General features: G+C 59.3%; 1 non-coding gene across 1 annotated transcript; it reads left to right on the forward strand.

The window, feature by feature from the left end:
* The first annotated feature begins 12,046 nt into the window (after window positions 1–12,046).
* Window positions 12,047–12,165, forward strand: LOC131863927 (5S ribosomal RNA). The gene has a single exon (XR_009362819.1). It is a non-coding gene; the product is annotated as a 5S ribosomal RNA (ribosomal RNA).
* Window positions 12,166–15,000: the final 2,835 nt, after the last annotated feature.

Raw genomic sequence — 15,000 nt, forward strand, 5'->3', positions numbered from 1 at the left:
ACCACGAGAGTGCTGAGAGTGGGACAGCGCTGAATAGGCGGGAGAAGCCTGCGCGTATAAACGGAGATATATATCCAATTGCAACGAAGGAACGTGCCAAAGATCGAGAACAATGGCAGAAATGCTAGTAACGTGCACTTCGGGACCAACGCATCACCGGAAGACAACCGCCAAACATCGAAAGAGTCGCGATGCTCCGCAACCTACGTGCAAAGCGGTCGCACACCGGGTAAGGGAGTGAGAGCCCCAAACATAGCTGGGCGAGGCGCTCACTCCGCTCTTTAATATCTCGTTAATACCGCCAAGGAAATGGCACAAGCACACACACACAAGCATCCTCGGAAGAGGACAGTTCGAGTGACAGGTCAAATCCAAGAGTTCCGAAGACTACCTCCAGGAACAATCGGGAACAAGACCGATTACAAGTCGTCGAGTCTGTTACTGGGCGAACACGAGATGCGCACAGGAAATCGATCAGCCCTCACAATGGCCCAAGGCCAGAGATCGGACTGCTACGATTTACCCCAACAATCATCGTGCCACTCTTCGCAGAGAGGTGATAGACGCCAACGAGCCCGCGCATAGCAATCGAGGTGTAAAAAGGGCGTTGAAGGCAGGAAGCCTGGACGAAAGAGGCTACGAGGTCACCTCGAAGCGGTCTAAGAATCGGGCGCACTTGGGGCGACTACCAGTGCCAACCCCTTATCCCGCGGTGCGTCCGACACACAGAAATTTCCAAGGCGGCCAAGGAGCCTCCCCGCATAGCAATCGGGGTGTGAGGTTACGGATGCAGCATTGATAGCAATCGAGGTGTGAGGCGAAGGATGCAGAAGTGAGAGCCGAGGGATGTAGCAGAGATAGCAATCGGGGTGTGTGATGCAGAAGAGATAGCAATCGAGGTGTGCGGTGGGAAGGGCCCAGCAGCCAGAATGCATGAAGCGACGGATGAAGCAGTGATGACAACCGGGCTGTGAGGAGAGGAGGGATGCAGCCAAGAAAGCAATCAGGGCTCGAGGCAAGGGATGCATCAAGGATAGCAATCATGTTGTGAGGCGAGATTCCAAAGGCTAAACGTGAGAGGCTGCAGGGTCGACTCAGAGAGGTCTATGCATGTGAGAGGCTGAAAGCAAGGTCGACTCGGAGCGGTCTATGCATCGGGCGCGCTTGGGGCGACTACCAGTGCCAACCCCTTATCCCGCGACGCGTCCGACAAAGAGAACGTTCCAAGGCGGCAGAGGAGGTTACCAGCCGAAGGATGCAGTAGCAATAACAGGTATAGTTCCGCGGCGGCCGAGAAGACTCACCGCATAGGAATCGGGATGCGAGGCGAGGGATGCGGCGGGAAGGCCCCGACGGCTAAACGGAAGAGGCTGCAGGGCCGCCTCGGAATGGTCCAAGCATCGGATGCGATTGGGACGACTACCAGTGCCAACCCCTTATCCCGCGATGCGTCCGATACACAGATAGTTCCAAGGCGGCCGAGGAGCCTCACCGCATATCAATCGGGGTGCGAGGCGAGGGATGGGGCGGGAAGGCCCCAACGGCTAGACGGAAGAGGCTTCAGGGCCACCTCGGAATGGTCCAAGCATCGGACGCGCTTGGGGCGACTGCCAGTGCCAACCCCTTATCCCGCGATGCGTCCGATACACAGATGGTTCCAAGGCGGCCGAGGAGCCTCACCGCATAGCAATCGGGGGTGCGAGGCGAGGGATGGGGCGGGAAGGCCCCAACGGCTAGACGGAAGAGGCTTCAGGGCCGCCTAGGAATGGTCCAAGCATCGGACACGCTTGGGGCGACTACCAGTGACAGCCCCCTATCCCGCGATGCGTCCGATACGAAGATGGTTCCAAGGCGGCCGAGGAGCCTCACCGCATAGCAATCGGGGTGCGAGGTGGGGGATGCGGCGAGATGGCCCCAACGGCTAGACGGAAGAGGCCACAGGGCCGCGTCGGAATAGTCCAAGCATCGGACGCGCTTGGGGCGACTACCAGTGACAACCCCTTATCCCGCGATGCGTCCGATACGAAGATAGTTCCAAGGCGGCCGAGGAGCCTCACCGCATAGCAATCGGGGTGCGAGGTGGGGGATGCGGCGAGATGGCCCCAACGGCTAGACGGAAGAGGCTGCAGGGCCGCCTCGGAATAGTCCAAGCATCGGACGCGCTTGGGGCCACTACCAGTGACAACCCCTTATCCCGCAATGCGTCCGATACGAAGATAGTTCCAAGGCGGCCGAAGAGCCTCACCGCATAGCAATCGGGGTGCGAGGTGGGGGATGCGGCGAGATGGCCCCAACGGCTAGACGGAAGAGGCCACAGGGCCGCCTCGGAATAGTCCAAGCATCGGACGCGCTTGGGGCGACTACCAGTGACAACCCCTTATCCCGCGATGCGTCCGATACGAAGATAGTTCCCAGGCGGCCGAGGAGCCTCACCGCATAGCAATCGGGGTGCGAGGCGAGGGATGCGGCGAGATGGCCCCAAAGGCTAGACGGAAGAGGCTGCAGGGCTGCCTCGGAATAGTCCAAGCATCGGACGCGCTTGGGGCGACTACCACTGCCAACCCCTTATCCCGCGATGCGTCCGATACACAGATAGTTCCGAGGCGGCCGAGGAGGTGGGGGATGCAGCGAGATGGCCCCAACGGCTAGACGGAAGAGGCTGCAGGGCCGCCTCGGAATAGTCCAAGCATCGGACGCGCTTGGGGCGACTACCAGTGACAACCCCTTATCCCGCGATGCGTCCGATACACAGATAGTTCCGAGGCGGCCAAGGAGCCTCACCGCATAGCAATCGTGGTGCGAGGTGGGGGATGCGGCGAGATGGCCCCAACGGCTAGACGGAAGAGGCTGCAGGGCCGCCTCGGAATGGTCCAAGCATCGGATGCGCTTGGGGCGACTACCACTGCCAACCCCTTATCCCGCGATGCGTCCGATACACAGATAGTTCCAAGGCGGCCGAGGAGCCTCACAGCATAGCAATCCGGGTGCGAGGCGAGGGATACGGCGAGAAAGCCCCAACGGCTAGAGGGAAGAGGCTTCAGGTCCGCCTCGGAATGGTCCAAGCATCGGACGCGCTTGGGGCGACTACCAGTGACAACCCCTTATCCCGCGACGCGTCCGATACACAGATAGTTCCAAGGCGGCCGAGGAGCCTCACCGCATAGCAATCGGGGTGCGAGGCGAGGGATGCGGCGAGAAGGACCCAACGGCTACACGGAAGAGGCTTCGGGGCCGCCTCGGAATGGTCCAAGCATCGGACGCGCTTGGGGCGACTACCAGTGACAACCCCTTATCCCGCGACGCGTCCGATACACAGATAGTTCCAAGGCGGCCGAGGAGCCTCACCGCATAGCAATCGGGGTGCGAGGCGAGGGATGCGGCGAGAAGGACCCAACGGCTACACGGAAGAGGCTTCGGGGCCGCCTCGGAATGGTCCAAGCATCGGACGCGCTTGGGGCGACTACCAGTGACAACCCCTTATCCCGCGACGCGTCCGATACACAGATAGTTCCAAGGCGGCCGAGGAGCCTCACCGCATAGCAATCGGGGTGCGAGGCGAGGGATGCGGCGAGAAGGACCCAACGGCTAGACGGAAGAGGCTTCGGGTCCGCCTCGGAATGGTCCAAGCATCGGACGCGCTTGGGGCGACTACCAGTGACAACCCCTTATCCCGCGACGCGTCCGATACACAGATAGTTCCAAGGCGGCCGAGGAGCCTCACCGCATAGCAATCGGGGTGCGAGGCGAGGGATGCGGCGAGAAGGACCCAACGGCTAGATGGAAGAGGCTTCGGGTCCGCCTCGGAATGGTCCAAGCATCGGACGCGCTTGGGGCGACTACCAGTGACAACCCCTTATCCCGCGACGCGTCCGATACACAGATAGTTCCAAGGCGGCCGAGGAGCCTCACCGCATAGCAATCGGGGTGCGAGGCGAGGGATGCGGCGAGAAGGACCCAACGGCTAGACGGAAGAGGCTTCGGGTCCGCCTCGGAATGGTCCAAGCATCCGACGCGCTTGGGGCGACTACCAGTGACAACCCCTTATCCCGCGACGCGTCCGATACACAGATAGTTCCGAGGCGGCCGAGGAGCCTCACCGCATAGCAATCGGGGTGCGAGGCGAAGGATGCGGCGAGAAGGACCCAACGGCTAGACGGAAGAGGCTTCGGGTCCGCCTCGGAATGGTCTAAGCATCGGACGCGCTTGGGGCGACTACCAGTGACAACCCCTTATCCCGCGACGCGTCCGATACACAGATAGTTCCAAGGCGGCCGAGGAGCCTCACCGCATAGCAATCGGGGTGCGAGGCGAGGGATGCGGCGAGAAGGACCCAACGGCTAGACGGAAGAGGCTTCAGGGCCGCCTCGGAATGGTCCAAGCATCGGACGCGCTTGGGGCGACTACCAATGACAACCCCTTATCCCGCGACGCGTCCGATACACAGATAGTTCCGAGGCGGCCGAGGAGCCTCACCGCATAGCAATCGGGGTGCGAGGCGAGGGATGCGGCGAGAAGGACCCAACGGCTAGACGGAAGAGGCTTCAGGGCCGCCTCGGAATGGTCCAAGCATCGGACGCGCTTGGGGCGACTACCAGTGACAACCCCTTATCCCGCGACGCGTCCGATACACAGATAGTTCCGAGGCGGCCGAGGAGCCTCACCGCATAGCAATCGGGGTGCGAGGCGAGGGATGCGGCGAGAAGGACCCAACGGCTAGACGGAAGAGGCTTCAGGGCCGCCTCGGAATGGTCCAAGCATCGGACGCGCTTGGGGCGACTACCGTTGCCAACCCCTTATCCCGCGATGCGTCTGATACACAGATAGTTCCGAGGCGGCCGAGGAGCCTCACCGCATAGCAATCGGGTTGCGAGGCAGATTATTGGGAAGGGAACCCCCTGGGATGCGGCTCAAGCAGTGCCCAAAGGGACTGGAATGCGGAATCACATCGAGAGACCCAAATGCTATACGAGGGCTCAAATCGAATTATCGATTTGGCCACGACATGGACGCATCGGAACGACTACCTTTGCCGAACCACTCGCAATTGCATCCATACCGAAACCAATAGACATTTCCGTTAGAGCCCTCGCATAGCATTCGGGAATCTCGCATGCCCCTCTAAATCGACCAATGCTGGCGCTCAATGAAAATCCGAGCGCTACCACCGTTCGAGCGCCAGCATTGGTCGAGTTAGAGGGGCACGGGGGAGAATGCTCCAGTCAACACCTCCCCTATATAAGTTATTTGTCCGATTCTCGCACAACCGTAGTCTGCCTCGTCGAATCAAACAACGGTCCCAGATTCCGACTTCCGTTCCGTAGAGACCCAAAAGCTAGATGGAGGCTCGCAAGAAAGAGAGTCGGCGCATAGCAATCGGGTTTCTCGAACGTTTAGGGACCGAGCTCACTTGCGGATAGGGCAAAATCCGCCAAGCAACCCAAAAGCTAGACGGGGGCTCGAATCGAATCGCCTAGGCGGCCACAACAACGACGTGTTGGATCGACTACCAGTGCCAAACCATTCAGCAAGACTAGTCTGTGTCGAGGCCGGATAGAGATTCTCAGAGAGCGCTCGCATAGCATTTAGGAGACCTGCCGCGTCCCTCACACTCGACAAATGGTGGTGCACGTTTATAAATCCGAGCGATCCCAACCCTTTCAAGCACCAACATCGGTCGAGATAGAGGGGCACGGAGGGGGCTGCGTGAGACAACACAGTCCCCTATATAAGTTATTTGTCCGATTCTCACACATCCGAAGAATGGTCATCAAATCGGACAACAGCCCAAACTTCCGACTTCCGTCCCAGAAAGCCCAAGAGCTATCTAAAACGTTCATGGCCGGAACTCGATCGCGGCTATACCAGTCCGCCAAGCAACCCAAAAGCTAGACTGGAGCTCTAGTCGAATCACCTCTGTGGCCATTGCAAGGACGTGTTGGAGCGACTACCATTGCCGAACCATTCCGCAGGTCGAGTCCATACCAAGGCCGCATAGAGATTCACGATGAGCTCCTGCATAGCAATCAGGAGACTTGCCGTGTCCATCACAATCGATAAATCCTGGTGCAAGATTTTTGCATCCGAGCGCTCCAACCAGTCGAGCACCAGCATCAATCGACATAAACGGGCACGGGGGGAGGATGCTCGAGAACACTACCTCCCCTATATAAGTTATTTGTCCGATTCTCAAGCAGCCGAAGTCTGGTCATCGAATCGGGTCAAAGACCACAACTTCCGACTTTACCCACAATGCAAGTCATCGAATCGAACATCGGCCCCCGAGTCGGACTCCATGCGTATGTCAGGTCATCGGACCCAAATTCCGCCTTCCTGCGCATGGCGGGCCATCAATATCAACTCGGTCATCGGACCCAAACTCCGCCTTTTTGCGTATGGCACGCCTTCAAATCGGTCATCGGACCCAAATTCCGCCTTCCTGTGCATGGCGGGCCATCAACATCAACTCGGTCATCGGACCCAAATTCCGCCTTTCTGCGCATGGCACGCCATCAACTCGGTCATCGGACCCAAATTCCGCCTTCCTGCGCATGGCAGGTCATCGGACACAAATTCAGACCTCGCCAATATGCCTACGTATCGAATCGGTCATCGGACCCAACTTCCGACTTCATCCATACTGTAGGGTCTTTGAGGTTGGCGCGGTGCGCTCAACCCAGGGAGTCGACCCATCGAAGCATACACCTCCCCTATATAAGCTATTTGTCCGATTCCCACACCTGTGTAGTTTGCACCTCTGACCAGGACATCGACCCCAACTTCCGAACTCGACTGCAACGACGGCACCAGCGCCTTGGTGCGCACCTTGCGACGCACAGTCCCAACATTCGCCTTCCTGCACATGGCAGGTCATCGGACCCAAATTCCGACCTCGCGAGTATGCCTACATATCGAATCGGTCATCGGACCCAACTTCCGACTTCATCCATACCGTAGGGTCTTTGAGGTTGGCGCGGTGCGCTCAACCCGGGGAGTCGACCCAACGAAGCATACACCTCCCCTATATAAGCTATTTGTCCGATTCCCACACCTGTGTAGTTTGCACCTCCGATCAAGACATCGACCCCAACTTCCGAACTCGCCTCCAACGACCGAACCAGCGCCTTGGTGCGCACCTTGCAACGCACAGTGCCAACATTCGCCTTCCTGCACGTGGCAGGTCATCGGACCCAAATTCCGACCTCGCGAGTATGCCTACATATCGAATCGGTCATCGGACCCAACTTCCGACTTCATCCATACCGTAGGGTCTTTGAGGTTGGCGCGGTGCGCTCAACCCGGGGAGTCGACCCAACGAAGCATACACCTCCCCTATATAAGCTATTTGTCCGATTCCCACACCTGTGTAGCTTGCACCTCCGATCAGGACATCGACCCCAACTTCCGAACTCGACTAAAAAGACCGCACCAGCGCCTTGGTGTGCACCTTGCAACGCACAGTGTCAACATTCGCCTTCCTGCACATGGCAGGTCATCGGACCCAAATTCCGACCTCATGAGCATACCTACTAATCGAATTGGTCATCGGACCCAACTTCCGACTTCATCCATACCGTAGGGTCTTTGAGGTTGGCGCGGTGCGCTCAACCTGGGGAGTCGACCCATCGAAGCATACACCTCCCCTATATAAGCTATTTGTCCGATTCCGACACCTGTGTAGTTTGCACCTCCGCTCAGGACATCGACCCCAACTTCCGAACTCGCCTGCAACGACCGAACCAGCGCCTTGGTGCGCACCAAAAGTGCGCACTTTTGGAGGGCACTTTTGTGCGCTCCAAAGGTGCGCACTTTTGGAGGGCACTTTTCTGCGCTCCAAAGGTGCGCACTTTTGGAGGGCACTTTTTGGAGGGCACTTTTCTGCGCTCCAAAGGTGCGCACTTTTGGAGGGCACTTTTTGGAGGGCACTTTTCTGCGCTCCAAAGGTGCGCACTTTTGGAGGGCACTTTTTGGAGGGCACTTTTCTGCGCTCCAAAGGTGCGCACTTTTGGAGGGCACTTTTTGGAGGGCACTTTTCTGCGCTCCAAAGGTGCGCACTTTTGGAGGGCACTTTTCTGCGCTCCAAAGGTGCGCACTTTTGGAGGGCACTTTTCTGCGCTCCAAAGGTGCGCACTTTTGGAGGGCACTTTTTGGAGGGCACTTTTCTGCGCTCCAAAGGTGCGCACTTTTGGAGGGCACTTTTCTGCGCTCCAAAGGTGCGCACTTTTGGAGGGCACTTTTTGGAGGGCACTTTTCTGCGCTCCAAAGGTGCGCACTTTTGGAGGGCACTTTTGTGCACTCCAAAGGTGCGCACTTTTGGAGGGCACTTTTCCTGTGCTCCAAAGGTGCACACCTAGGTGAGCACCTTCGACCACACCTTGTAGCACACCAAACTCTGACTTTCGACTTCATCCGCAATGCAGGGTCTTTGAGGTTGGTGCAATGCGCACAACCAGGGGAGTCGACCCATCAAACCCAACACCTCCCCTATATAAGCTATTTGTCTGATTCTCATACATGCGTAGCCTGCAGGAGCAATTAGGACATCGACCCCAACTTTCGGCTTCTAAACGAAAACAAGGTCTTTGAGGTTGGTGTAATGCGAACAACTAGGGGAGTCAACCCATCAAACCCAACACCTCCCCTATATAAGCTATTTGTCTGATTCTCATACATGTGTAGTCTACAGGAGCAATTAGGACATCGACCCCAACTTTTGACTTCTTAACGAAAACAAGGTCTTTGAGGTTGACGTAATGCGCACAACCAGGGGAGTCGACCCATCAAACCCAACACCTCCCCTATATAAGCTATTTGTCCGATTCTCATACATGTGTAGCCTGCAGGAGCCATTAGGACATTGACCCCAACTTTTGACTTCTTAACGAAAACAAGGTCTTTGAGGTTGGCGTAATGCGCACAACCAAGGGAGTTGACCCATCAAACCCAACACCTCCCCTATATAAGCTATTTGTCTGATTCTCATACATGTGTAGCCTGCAACAACGATTAGGACATCCACCCCAACTTCTGAATTCGTCTGCGTTGACCGCACCAAAGGTGCACGCCTTGGTGCTCACCAAAATCCGACTTCCGACTTCTTCTGCTATGCGGGGTCTTTGAGGTTGGCGCAGTGCGCACAACCAGGGGAGTCAACCCACCGAATGCAACACCTCCCCTATATAAGCTATTTGTCTGATTCTCATACATGCGTAGACTGCAGCAATGATTAGGACATCCACCCCAACTTTTGACTTCTTAAACAAGACAGGGTCTTTGAAGTTGGTGCAGTGCACACAACCAGGGGAGTCGACCCATCAAACGCAACACCTCCCCTATATAAAGCTATTTGTCCGATTCTCATACGTGTAGTCTGCAGCAGCGATTAGGACATCGACCCCAACTTCCGAATTCGTTTGCATTGACCGCACCAAAGGTGCACGCCTTGGTGTGCACCCTGGAGTGCACTTTGGTGCTCACCTCGGTGCACACTTTGGTGTGCACCTCGGTGTGCACCAAAGGTGCGCACCTTGGAGCGCACCAAAGGTGTACACTTTGGAGTGCACCACATAGGGTCTTTGAGAGGTTGGCGCAGTGCGCACACCAAGGTGGGTGTTGAGGTGCGTGCCGAGGTGGGTGGGTGCTAGGGTGCGCTCCATGGTGGGTGCCAGGGTGGGTGCGTGCTAGGGTGGATTCCAAAGAGGGTCATAGGGTGGGTGCCAAGGTGGGTTGGTGATATAGTGGGTTCAAAGGTGGGTACTAGGGTGGGTTCCAAGGTGGGTCACAAGTTGGGTGCCAGGATGCGTGGGTGTTAGGTTGGGTGCCAAGGTGGGCTCCTGCGTGGGTGGGTGCTAGGGTGGGTTTCAAGGTGGACGCGAGGGCGGGTGCCAAGGTGGGTAACAAGTTGGGTGTTAGGATGGGTGAGTGCTAGAGTGGGTGCCAAGGTGGGTGGGTGCTAAGGTGGATGCCAAGGTGGTTCACAGGGTGGGTGGGTTCTAGGGTGAGTTCCAAGGTGGGTCACAGGTTCAGTGCTAGGGTGGGTGTCAAGGCGGGTGTCGAGGTGCCTGGGTGCTAGGGTGTGGATGCCAATGTGGGTCATAGGGTGGGTACTAGGGTGGGCTGCAATGTGGGTGCCAAGGTGGGTAACATGCTCGGTGGGTTCTAAATTGGGTGCCAGGGTGGGTGTGCACCCACCTTGCCCGAGGTGGGTGCCAAGGTGCCAGTGTGGGTGGGTGCTAAGGTGGATGCCAAGGTGGGTGAGAAGGTGGGTGATAGGTTGAGTGGTAGGATGGGTGGGTGCCAAGATGGGTCACAGGGTGGGTGCAAGGGTGGGTAGGTGCTAGGGTTGGTGTCAGGGTGGGTGGGTGCTAGGTTGGGTTCCAAGGTGGGTGCGAGGGTGAGTGTCAAGGTGGGTCACAGGTTAGGTGCTAGGATGGGTGAGTGCTAGGGTGCAAAGGTGCCAGGGTGGGTGCTAGGATGGGTCGATGCTAGGGTGAGTGGCAAGGTGGGTCCACAAGTGTCAAGGTGGGTGCCGAGGTGGGTGCCAAGTCGGCGACTGCTATGGTGGATGCCAAGGTGGGTCACGGGGTGGGTGCCAAGTTGCTAGGTTGGGTTCCAAGGTGGGTGCCAACGTGGGTGCTAGGGTGCGTGGGTTAAAGGGTGTGTCACAACGTGGGTGCCAGGATGGGTGCGCACCCACACTGGCCAAGACGGGTGCGGGTGCAAGGTTGGGTTCCAAGCCCGGTCACAGGCTGGGTGCTAGGATGGGTGGGTGCCAAGGTGGGCACCAGGGTGGGTGCACCCACCCTGGCCAAGGTGGGTCACGGGGTGGGTCCTAGGGTGGGTAACGGGGTGGGTACTAAGGTGCGTGCCAAGGTGGGTCATAGGGTGGGTGCCAAGGTGGGCACCAGGGTGGGTGTGCACCAACCCTAGCCAGGGTAGGTCACGGGGTGGTTGTCGGGGTGGGCGTCAAGGAGCCAAGGTGGGTGGCAAGTAGCCAAGTTGCGTGCCAAGGTGGGTGTCGGGGTGGGTGCCAAGGATCCAAGGTGGGTGCCAAGGAACCAAGGTGGGTGTCTGGGTGGGTGCCGAGGTGGGAGCCAGGGTGGGTCCCAAGGTGAGTGCAAAGGTGGGTGCCAGGGTCAAGGTGAGTGCCAATGTGGGTTCCAAGGTGCCAGGGTCAGGGTGAGTGCCAATGTGGGTTCAAAGGTGCTAAGTTGGGTGCGAGGTTGGGTGCGAGGGTGGGTGGGTGCCAAGGTGTGCTAGGTGGAAGCCCGGGTGGGTCGGCATCCCATGGGTGTCGAGTTGGGTGCCTGATGGGTGCTTCTTGTCAAGTTTTAGTCGTCGGGACTCATTTCGAGCCTTAGAGGTCGTTTCTTGTCCGGTTGCCCTGTCTTCGACCTGGGAACCCAATTTTGGTCCTCGGGTCCCATTTTTTTTTGTCTCGCATCCCACTTTTGGCCTGTGGCCTTTTCGGGGTCGATTCTCGTTTTGGGCATCAGAGCATGTTTCTTCTCCTAAAACCCAATATTTGTTTATTAAGTCTCGGAACACATTTTTGTTCTCGTGGACCCATCATGGGTCTTGGAACGCATTTGTGGTCCTTGGGTCCCATTTTGCATCCCGAAACTTGTGTTTTGGTGCTTGATCCCTATTTTGGGTGCCCACCTTGCACCAAGTGCGCACCCGGGGCAAACCGAGCGCCTTGGTGCACCGGGGCAAGATCGAGCGTGCACCCGAGGCGCCCCGAACATGCACCAAGGTGCACTCGGCCCACATGTGAGCGCAGGTCGTTGCGCCCGAGGTGGTGTGTGGGCACCGCGTTGCAGACGGGACACTGCACGCACACGACGCCCCCTCCAGGTGCACGCACGTAGGCCGGGCCGGGTGCACACCCGACGCCCTAGCAAGGTGCGCGCACCCGGGCAGGGCTCACACTTGGCGAACGGGGCGCACTTCGCGAGGGAGGGTGTGCACCTCGACGGGGGTGGGTGGCCGGGGTGGATTCGCACGTGGGTCGCGGTTTGCTAAGTACACACTGCGACAAGCTCATAACGGGTGCGATCATACCAGCATTAGTGCACCGGATCCCATCAGAACTCCGCAGTTAAGCGTGCTTGGGCCGGAGTAGTACTGGGATGGGTGACCTCCCGGGAAGTCCCGGTGTTGCACCCTTTTTTAGTTTTTCGCCGGGCGTCGCAATGCTATTTGAATAAACCTTTTGCCCGTTTGCGTTCTCGTCGGGGCCGGGCCGGGCCGGGGTGCGCTGCCCGCACTACCGCGCGCGCGGGGGCGACACCGAGCGCGCACCCGAGGCACCCCGAGCACACAGGCCACGGTGCAACCCGGGCGTTGTGCGCGCACCCCGGTGCGCCCGAGGTGCTGCGCGCGCACCCAGGTGAAATCGGTGTGCACCTCGGCCAGTGCGCGCTCGGTCGAGTCGCGCACGTTGGCCAAGGTGCACGGTGATGTTTCTTACTCTAAGGTTCCGCACCAGACGCCCGGGACAGGTGAGCGAAGCTGGGCGGGGCCGGGTGCGCGGCCGGGGCAGGTGCACGCAGCTGGAGAGAGCTTTGGAGCACACTTCGGAGCGCACCAATGATGCGCTCCATTCAAAAGTTTCCTGAAAAGGCAAAAAAAGTTGAGATTATAGAATTTCCCACTTGAGAGATTGTAAAAAAAAAAAATTTAAAATGAAGGAAACGCGGGTGCCAAGGTGTGCGCAGCCCAGCCAAGGTGTGCGCACCAAGGCGCCCACCCTGGCGAAGGTGCACGCAAGGTGCGCACCCGAGGCAAACCGGACAATTAACCCAACTTTCGACTTCGCGCGCACCTTGGAGCGCACTTCGGAGCGCTCCTTGGTGCGCACCAATCTTGGGCACCTCGGAGTGCACCATGGCGCCCACCAAGGTGCGCACCCGGGGCAAACCGAGCTCCGACTTCGTGCGCACCTTGGAGCGCACGAAAGGTGCGCACCATGGCGCCCACCAAGGTGCGCAGCCCAGCCAAGGCGTGCGCATCAAGGTGCGCACCCTGGCGAAGGTGCGCACCCGGGGCAAACCGAGCTCCGACTTCGTGCGCACCTTGGAGCGCACAAAAGGTGCGCAACCCAGCCAAGGTGTGCGCACCCCGGTCAAACCGAGCTCCGAATCGTGCGCACCAGAGGTGCACGCCATCGTGCGCACCTTGGAGCACACTTCGGAGCCCTCCTTGGTGCGCGCCGATGTTGCGCACCTCGGAGCGCACCCGGGGAAAACAATGCAATTAACCCGACTTTCGACTTCGTGGGCACCTCGGAGCGCTCTCGGGTTCGCACCTCGGAGCACACCGAGGTGCACACCTTTGATGCGCTGCCTTCACCAATTTCCAGAAAAGGCAAGAAAACATTGAGAAGGTGTGCGCACCGAGGTGCCCACCCTGGCGAAGGTGCACGCGAGGTGCGCACCCGGGGCAAACCGGGCTCCGACTTCGTGCACGCCGCACCTTGGAGCACACTTCGGAGCGCTCCTTGGTGCGCACCAGGGCGCGCAACCCAGCCGAGGTGCCCACCCCGGCGAAGGTGCACGCGAGGTGCGCACCCGGGGCAAACCGGGCTCCGACTTCGTGCACGCCATGGTGCCCACCGCGGCGAAGGTGCACGCGAGGTGCGCACCCGGGGCAAACCGGGCTCCGACTTCGTGCACGCCGCACCTTGGAGCACACTTCGGAGCGCTCCTTGGTGCGCACCATGGTGCCCACCAGGGCGCGCAACCCCGCCGAAGGTGCACGCGAGGTGCGCACCCGGGGCAAACCGGGCTCCGACTTCGTGCACGCCGCACCTTGGAGCACACTTCGGAGCGCTCCTTGGTGCGCACCATGGTGCCCACCAGGGCGCGCAACCCCGCCGAAGGTGCACGCGAGGTGCGCACCCGGGGCAAACCGGGCTCCGACTTCGTGCACGCCATGGTGCGCACCGCGGCGAAGGTGCGCACCCGGGGCAAACCGGGCTCCGACTTCGTGCACGCCGCACCTTGGAGCACACTTCGGAGCGCTCCTTGGTGCGCACCAGGGCGCGCAACCCAGCCGAGGTGCCCACCCCGGCGAAGGTGCACGCGAGGTGCGTACCCGGGGCAAACCGGGCTCCGACTTCGTGCACGCCGCACCTTGGAGCACACTTCGGAGCGCTCCTTGGTGCGCACCATGGTGCCCACCAGGCCGCGCAACCCAGCCAAGGTGTGCGCACCAAGGTGCACGCGAGGTGCGCACCCGGGGCAAACCGGGGTCCGACTTCGTGCACGCCGCACCTTGGAGCACACATCGGGGCGCTCCCGGGTTCGCACCGGCGTTGCGCACCGTGGTGGGCACCTCGGAGCACACCAAGGTGGGCAGCGAGGTGCGCACCTTTGATGCGATGCCTTCACTAATTTCCATAAAAGGCAAAAAAAAAACGAGATTTTAAAATTTCCGTTTTGAAAGATAGTGAGAAAAAGGGAATGCTGGTGCCATCTTGAGCCCGCCCTGGTGCGCAGCCCAGCCAAGGTGTGCGCACCAAGGTGCCCACCCTGGCGAAGGTGCGCGCCCGGGCAATTAACCCAACTTCCAACTTCGCGCGCGCCAGGGTGGGAGCGCACCCAACAACCGGGCCTGGGAAGAGCCAATGCGAGAAACCCCACCAAACGCTCTGACAAAAAAAGAGGGGGCGCTCCAGTAACCCCGCTTCGGAGCGCACCCTGGGCAAACCCAGCCAAGGTGCCCACCCCGGCCAAGGTGCAGGCGAGGTGCGCACCCGGGGCAAACCGGGCTCCGACAACGTGCACGCCGCACCTTGGAGCACACTTCGTAGCGCTCCCGGGTGCGCACCTCAGAGCACACCAAGGTGGGCAGCGAGGTGCGCACCTTTGATGCGCTGCCTTCACTAATTTCCAGAAAAGGCAAAAAAAAAAGGAGATTTTAAAATTTCCGTTTTGAAAGATAGTGAAAAAAACGGAACGCGCGTGCCATCTTGAGCCCGCCCTGGTGCGCAGCCCAGGT

The sequence above is a fragment of the Cryptomeria japonica genome, unplaced genomic scaffold, assembly GCF_030272615.1.
Source record: "Cryptomeria japonica unplaced genomic scaffold, Sugi_1.0 HiC_scaffold_73, whole genome shotgun sequence".
Lineage (NCBI taxonomy): Eukaryota > Viridiplantae > Streptophyta > Pinopsida > Cupressales > Cupressaceae > Cryptomeria > Cryptomeria japonica.